This window comes from Protomyctophum parallelum (genome assembly GCF_964188405.1).
Source record: "Protomyctophum parallelum genome assembly, chromosome: 8".
In the NCBI taxonomy this organism is placed as follows: domain Eukaryota; kingdom Metazoa; phylum Chordata; class Actinopteri; order Myctophiformes; family Myctophidae; genus Protomyctophum; species Protomyctophum parallelum.
In genome coordinates, this window is record NC_139703.1 from 11,512,866 (window position 1) to 11,521,130 (window position 8,265).

The 8,265-nt window shown below is 43.0% G+C and overlaps 1 protein-coding gene across 1 annotated transcript in view; it reads right to left on the minus strand.

Moving 5' to 3' along the window:
* cenpp (centromere protein P) overlaps nucleotides 1-8,265 on the minus strand; it is a 114,587-nt gene that overhangs the window by 32,216 nt on the left and 74,106 nt on the right. The window lies entirely within an intron of this gene.

Genomic DNA, 8,265 nt, shown 5'->3' on the forward strand with positions numbered 1-8,265 from the left:
AAGTATGCTTTAAAACAGTATACTTGCCCTCTATAACTAAATGACATCATCAACTTGCAACAGGAGCAGTTCCTATTGAGCGAAATATTCTGTATTTATGAAAGAAAATGTGTTTTAAGTTTTTTATTTTAGTTATAGAAGTACAATGTCTTCTATATCTTATTAGCCAGGATTTCTTTTAAGATTGCCAATATACCCAATGCCTCAAAGGGAAGTTCTGAGCCCTTTAAGAATAAGCACAACCAGCCCTTTTAAATTTCACAATTCATTTTTAAAGAACTGTTAAAGTTTTAAAATTACTCCACTGTATATTCCATTATTAAAGTATTCCACTGTGTGTATTCCATGACACAGCGCCTGTCAGCCCATAGGATCCCACTCTAGCAGACCTCCATGCCCTCACGGGGTTGTACACCTGGCACCAGTCCCACGTTTTATGGATCTTTTCTGAAAAAAGTATGTTGCTATATCAGTGGTTCTCAAACTTTTTCATGTCAAGGATCCCAAACTATTTTGTTCCAGGGACCCCCCGGAAGCAAATATTATTTTATTTACATATTATTGTTTGCTGAAAAAAAAAGGAGATATAGCAATGTAGCTGTGGCTATCACAATAACTAGACACTGTACACAAAGCAAAGTTACTACTAGTACATGCAAATATATCTGGAATACATTCCGATTCATTTTCCGACTGTTATATGTGATTCATTACAGAAACGTGCTCTGTAGCACAGACAGACATGTCATGTTGTATTAGTTGTGTCCATCTCCACAGTTACTGTACATGCAGGCATGGCCAGGCTCTGATTAAACTAAATACAAATACTTAATATAATTATAATAATAGCCCAAATAAAAGTAAAACCAAATGGTATAAAATGTTTGATAATTACATAGAGATACTTTAAGAAAGTGGTTAGTGTGTGGTTCAGAGTCACATGTTCCATTATCATATAAGACCACATCCACCACAGTCTTCTTTTCTGTCTGCCTCTCAGCTTTCTTACTGTATGTCTCTGCTACACTGTCTCTGTCTCTCTCTCCTACACTGTCTCTGTCTCTCTCTCCTACACTGTCTCTGTCTCTCTCTCCTACACTGTCTCTGTCTCTCTATCCTACACTGTCTCTGTCTCTCTCTCCTACACTGGCTCTGTCTCTCTCTCCTGCACTGTCTCTGTCTCTCTCTCCTACACTGTCTCTGTCTCTCTCTCCTGCACTGTCTCCCCCACATATGTCCTAATATCTGTCTCTACACAGTCTCCCTCTCAGCTTTCCTACTATCTGTCTCTACACTCTCTCCCCCTCAGCTTTCCTACTATGTGTCTCTACACTGTCTCCCCCTCAGCTTTCCTACTAATAGTAGGAAAGCTGAGGGGGAGACAGTGTAGAGACACATAGTAGGCTACTATGTGTCTCTACACTGTCTCCCTCTCAGCTTTCCTACAATCTGTCTCTACACTGTCTCCCTCTCAGCTTTCCTACTATCTGTCTCTACTATTGTCTCTCACTCAGCTTTCCTACTATCTGTCTCTACTATTGTCTCTCAGTCTCTTAGCTGTCCTGTCCACTGTGTGAATCGCACGTTGTAAATCACTTTAGACACACTGGATGCACTGGACACACTGGATGTTTTCTTAAGTAGGCTACCCAAAACAGTAGTTAGAGTTAGCAGCATCAGACTGTAGTTAGAGTAGTTAGAGTTAGCAGAATCAGACTGCTGTTAGAGTAGTTAGAGTTAGCAGCATCAGACTGTAGTTAGAGTTAGCAGCATCAGACTGCTAAAAATATCTTTTCTGCGGAGTGGCGTCGCACACCACCAGTGAAAGGCCGGCATGCGTGCAGACCACCAAAGTGTCCACGGCGTGGACCCCGCGTTGGGGATCTCCGGGCTAGGTAAAACTGTAGGTAGGTTAAGGTCCAACAGTGAGCCGTGTCATGCTGACATTAGAACTGTTAGTATTCAACAGAACTCATTTTCAGTGAGTCACAGATCAAAGTGTTCCTGTAGAAATAACATTCTTTCCTCTACTTACTTCCACCAGACTCCCTGATCAAACGATCTGATGTCAGCAAGCCACGTGACTGGCACACACGCAGCCAGCACACACACACACACACACACGCACGCACACACATGCACGCACGGTCGCACGCGGCAGTCAGTAGCAGTGTGTGTGTGGAAACAGTGTTAACCACATGATGTGAGCAGACAAGGCGGCTAATGGGATTGGACGCAGAATGGTTCTGGATATCTGAGTAACCTCTTCAAACCACACACTCCAGACACATTGCATGCTTCTGACGGCTGCTGGCTGGACCATGTGAAGTGAACTACTGGTCCACTGGAAGCCAGGGGAACCGCTTCGCTAGATGAAAGGGAGATGCAGATTTATTCTGCATATAATGATCCAAAACGTGAATATGCACAGCAGCCATATTGGAAAGAAATTGGGCTTCTTCCATACTTCCTTCCCAGTCTTACCAGTTATACTTATTGTCTCCACCAGGCCAAAGGCCTGGGGAGAGAGAACGTTTTGCACTCCGTCCGTGTGTGCATCCGTTTGTCTGTTACCAGCTAATTTCCCGCACCGTTAACCCGGTCGATACCATATTTTGTGGAGACAGTTAGACAGTCAAGTACCTGCTGCAATATTATTATATCCCAACTTAATGTTATATCATCATGAAGGGCGTTATTTCAACAAGGATGGGATGAGTAAAAAAACAAATCAGAGATTACTTTGAATAGGTGGGAAACTTTAGTTAAACTTGCAGAGTGACGGATTACTTTACCTGGGTTACATCTTCGGATAGTTGTACTTGAATGTTGACATCCTGTTTAGTGTTTCATTAGTGCAAACGTGACAGAATAGGCTACAGCGTGTTGTTGTTACGCTGCTGCTCGTTGATCATGAACACATGTTGAAACTATAAGGCTAGGCTAAAGATACCAAGGATTCAACAGTGATCTCACTGTTATGCAACATGAAGTAGAGCAGACTTGTAGCCGTTTATAAACCACAGCCAGTGACTGTGACATCACGGACAAATCCTTGGTCTATTCATGCGAAAATAACTGTTATAGGTTATAGATTCACGGCCGGGAAACCTTGGAATTTATTTCTCCCGTAAATCAATCTTTTTATATATGTACCGTGCACCTGTGTTTGGGAACCTCTGGTTTATATTGCCTGTGTTTGGGAACCTCTGGTTTATATCGCCTGTGTTTGGGAACCTCTGGTTTATATCGCCTGTGTTTGGGAACCTCTGGTTTATAGCACATCTGCATCTTCCAACCTGAATAGTGACACGCCCACATTGGTTCTCACTTCAGGACCAGAAGAAGTATTTTTGGTTCCAGTTCCGAACTTTTACGGATTTAGGGATTAATTTGGTTCAAAATTAGACAGGGAAAAAATAACAGAACCGATTCAACCCTGGTGGAAAAGTGGCCTCAGAGTTACAGACCCGTAAGGGGCCATTTGGAACCTTCTCAAGAAACCATGATGGTCCCAGGACCACACTTTGAGACCCACCAAGTTTCCAGTGAGCCAACATGCACAGCATCAGCACCTTGACTCAGTTGGACCAGAATGGAACAGAGCCTTCATTAGTATCACTGGTAACACCTGTGAAAGAAGTAGGGAAGGGGCCCAAAGCTTTTCCAACATGGATGATGCGCATAGAGCTCATTGTCTTCAGAGAGGAGTACAAATGTGTGATCCCCAGAGGGCAGAGTTACACCACGCTGGTGCTGTGCCAGTCGTGGGTCGTGCAGCCATCAGGACACAAGGAATCAGAATCAGAAGCCTTTATTGCCATACATGTAAAACATGTTAGGAATTTGTTTCTGTGAACAGCAGAGCACAGTTACAAATGCAGCCATGGACGGCGCTATATTGGATACATTACATCTTCCTTGCATCTCCAGAAAAAGAAAAAAAAGGAGGGGGGGGGGGGCGGATACTAGGGGAGGGGGGTGCGGATAGAGGGAGGAGGGGTGGGGGGTGAGGATTGTGAAGGCGGGTGTGTGTGCGACCGTCTTCTTGAAGAGCAAGAACAAGGAGGGTGATCCGATGGTAATTCCGACGGAGCATTAGTCCGACATGCGGGAACAACGGTGCTCGAACATGCGCTGCTCCCGTGATTGCGGTTATGGTTAGGTTAGGGTTTGAGGTAGGTTGTCGTCTAATGACTGTCGGTCCGGACAAATAATAGTGTCGGAACTAAAGCCTGTACCCAATTGAGGTTGTATGACAGACGATGGAATCCTCTCCACCAAGAGTCAAGACCATCACCGCAGCCACCCACTCCACCCTCACTGCCTGCCTCACAGAAGTAAAGATATGGATGCAAAGCAACAATAATCTTTGGCCAAAACTCCCTCACCCTCTCTACCCAAGACTTTTCACGCAATATTGATTGCTCCACTGACACACCCTTCACCCACATCCGCAACCTGGGCATCATCCTTGAATCTCAACCCCACCCTTTCATTCAGGTCACCAAAACTGGCTTCTTCCACCTCAAGGTCATTGCCCGTCTCCAGCCTTCTCTGTCATTCTCTGCAGATGAAACACTCCATTCATCATATCTTGGCCTGACTATTGCAACATAGCTGCTTGGAGCTATATGATTATTATTAAATAGCGGGGGGCTCCAAGGAAAAATGGTTAGAAATCACAGGTCTACAGCATACCATGATCCTGTTGGCAACTGGATCTGGATTTCTTACAGATGTGGACGGTGTGATCATTGTTCCAACTCCAACATCAAACACTTTCCCCACCTCTGCTCTGGAAAAACGTATTGGATCAACACTTGTGTTAACTGTAACGGCACTCATGTCATCATGTGGTGGTGGAAATGTCTGCACAAAAAACAAGGCTGCAATCACAGTATCACACAGTTCTCAAAAGTAGGCTGCATCAATATACAGTACACAACTATAATAGATATTTATCAGAGCTGGTAAACTTGCAGGGAAACTGCACAAATAGCAGAGGTACAACCTTGCAATCCCTTGCGTAGGCAGAAGGCACTAGGCAGTACACACCCTCTTATCCGAGAAACAGAAAAGACTAAATTGCCTGAAAGAAACGGATATCCAGGTAAACAATGAAGCAAAAATAATAATAATAATAATAACAAAGTATGTCTGCAGAGGAAAAATAATCTATCGAAAATAGGTGACAAGAAGTGATAGAAAAAGGTGGTGAGGTGAAGTCTGGAAAGATGTAGCATCCACTGGGGATCAATGGGGAGTTTATTCCACAGTTTGGGAGCCAGGAAGGAGACAAGTCTGAGACATGCACGGTTGAGTCGCTACCGGTTGTGAGTGTGTCGGCTACTTGCATTATAGGGATTATGTTGTCAAATCAATTAATAGATTAAATCCCAAATCCATGTCAACAGTCAAAACCATGCTACTTGTCTTGCATGCCATTCTCACCCTCTCTCTCACCCTCTCTCTCTCTCTCTCTCTGTCTCTCTCTCTCTCTCAGCATCTCTAACCCACCTCCCGTTGCGCCTTCTTAAACTCTCTCTTGCTTTTCATTTTATTGCCTCTTTACGGAATAACAAGGAGATGATGTATGACGTCTCTCATTCCTTCCATTCATTTTGGGAGGCTGGTGAATCACTGTTACTGGCCGTTGTGGGTTTATGGGTAATTTCAAAGTGTATGTCAATGGGAAACATCCAGTCAACGTACTGAGTGACGCTTGTGAAGAACGTTGAGCTGGATTCAAACTAGGAAACATTACAAAAATACATTATTATCATTACCACCACCTTTGTGTTTTATTCAGTGTGTGTGTGTGTGTGTGTGTGTGTGTGTGTGTGTGTGTGTGTGTGTGCGTGCGTGCGTGTACTGTTTCTTGAGTTTGAGAGTAGCATTGTGTGTCTGTGTTTGCATAATTGTCTTTGGAAGTGTGTGTGTGTGTGTGTGTGTGTGTGTGTGTGTGTGTGTGTGTGTGTGTGTGTGTGTGTGTTCAGATGATGTTAGAAGCAGCTGTTTAGAAGAGTTCATCTCTAAAACATTTCATTAACCACACAGCCTCTAAACTATAGCCACACACCAAGTTAACAGCTGGAAAAACATTCTCACTGATCGCTGGTACTGAGGTATTAAACATTGGTATAACACCTACTCTCTGGTACAGCACACTGGCATTGAATGCTACAACTGAAAGTTGATACTGATGCACTGGACACTTAATTAATATTTGTATTCTTGTCTAATTCAATTGTTTAAATGTTTGCAATATTGTGGTTATTTTTTTAGACGCTACAATATATTTCGTTTTTATTATAATATAGTAATATTATATATACAATATTATTGTAAACTCAGCTTCAAAAATGAGGGCCTGCCCCTCAATTGTACCTTCGAGATCAAAAGTGACATTCAATCAAAGGAGTACAGCTCACCATCACCACAGAGGTTGTGGGTTCGAATCCACTGTGGTGCATCTGGCTTTGTCGAGCATCTGCAAACACAATTGGCCCGTGTTCGGGTGAGGGAAGATGGGCAGGATGTAGGACAACACTCCTGGTGGGGGCACGGGCACCTCACTGGCAGGTGAGTCAGTATAGGATACGACAGCGGTGACAACACAAATGTGTGTGGGGAGGAATTAATTTTCATTTACTTGCAAGTACTACATTGGGGAGAAAAAGGTGTAAAGAATAATTGGCTAGTCTAAGAAATAGTGGAGATAAAGAGAAAGAGTAAGGAGTACAAGAATCAGATCCTACATCAGTGACATTACAATCAAGTACAAACATATGGTAATTATTGGCGTAATCCTATTCTGTCAGAGATAGAACAAGGATGATGAAGAACAGAAGGCAGAATGAAGAGGAAGGTACAGAGGAAGTGATTCAGTGTTGGAGTGTGTGTGTGTTTTACAAGTACAACAGATCATCTAAGTAGCAGACGTCTAGTCGGACTGCTTGGAAACTATGAAAACATCCCAGAAAGTGGATGAGACCCTCTCCTCTCCTCCTCTCCCCCCCTGTGCTGGGCCAAACCAGAGCATACTTGCCTGGGTCTCTGCCTGGCCTCTGCGCAGCGTTATATCGCTGTGCTCAGCACAAAACCCAAACGGAAAAATCTATGTTGTAATGAAGGTGAAACCCTTCGGGGAGCTCGCTAGCTCTAATTAACTTTTCCCTTCTTGTGAGGCTTTTCCAGTTTCCCAAGCCTGGTCCATTAATCAGATTTTTTTTCTTCTTCTGTTTGCTATAAATATACAGTAGCACTGTTCAAGGGGGTGTCAGTTAAATATCTTGTATCACAACTGAGTGTTAAATATTCAGTATAGAGGTCTCTCCAGCTCTATAATAAACAGAAAACACATTTTCAGATCGTGATACACGATTTCATTCCAATCAGGAGTGAGATCTCATTCCAATCAAGAGAGAAATCTCATCCAGGATTGAAATCAGAAGTGATTAAACAAAATGAGCCGACACATTTTTGAGCTGCAACACTCTATAAGATTGAATCTGATGGGTTCTCTCTCCTGATTTTGAAATTGGTGTCCCAACCTGAAAATCCAGGTACCACCTCCATAAAAACCATTTGGTTTTGAAAGAATTCTAATTAGAAGTCTAATCGGCCTGTCCCTCTGGAAGATGGGATCGGTATAAGCTTAAGTAACTTTTAGTTTCAAACGTGCCCACTAAATATGCACTCATTGTGTTTAAAAAATGGTAACAGCCTCTGGAAACAATGTACATTGTTTCCAGAGGCATCGTGGACCCTTTCTTTTGGTCCACAGGTTGACGTTGATGTTAAACAGCTGAAACACACTAAAGATACAGGAGGGGGATTTCAATCCTGGATTGCCCGATTCAATTAATCAATGAACAACTCAAATGTTATCACCACATCACAAGATAAAAGTGACGTGAAACTCCTGGAAACTCATGCGAGGCAAAAACTTGGAAACAAAGAAAACATACAAAGGACATGGTACAAATTTGACCAAGTGACCACTCTTGAAACTGATTGCCATCATCTGTTTCTGGGCTTTCCTGTGCAGCCAGCAGATATCTGGGCTAATGCATCGGATCAGATTTTAAACGATGATCAATGGATCATCGTTTAAAATCTGATCCGATCAGCAACTTCAGAATCGGGAAAGGAGTTCAGAGACTGGATTATTTCACAATTAGCCAGTTTACACCCCGTTAATAGTTCATCACATAGCACTGGGTTTCAAGTGTTTTCAGTATTTCAGGAAATGCATTCTAC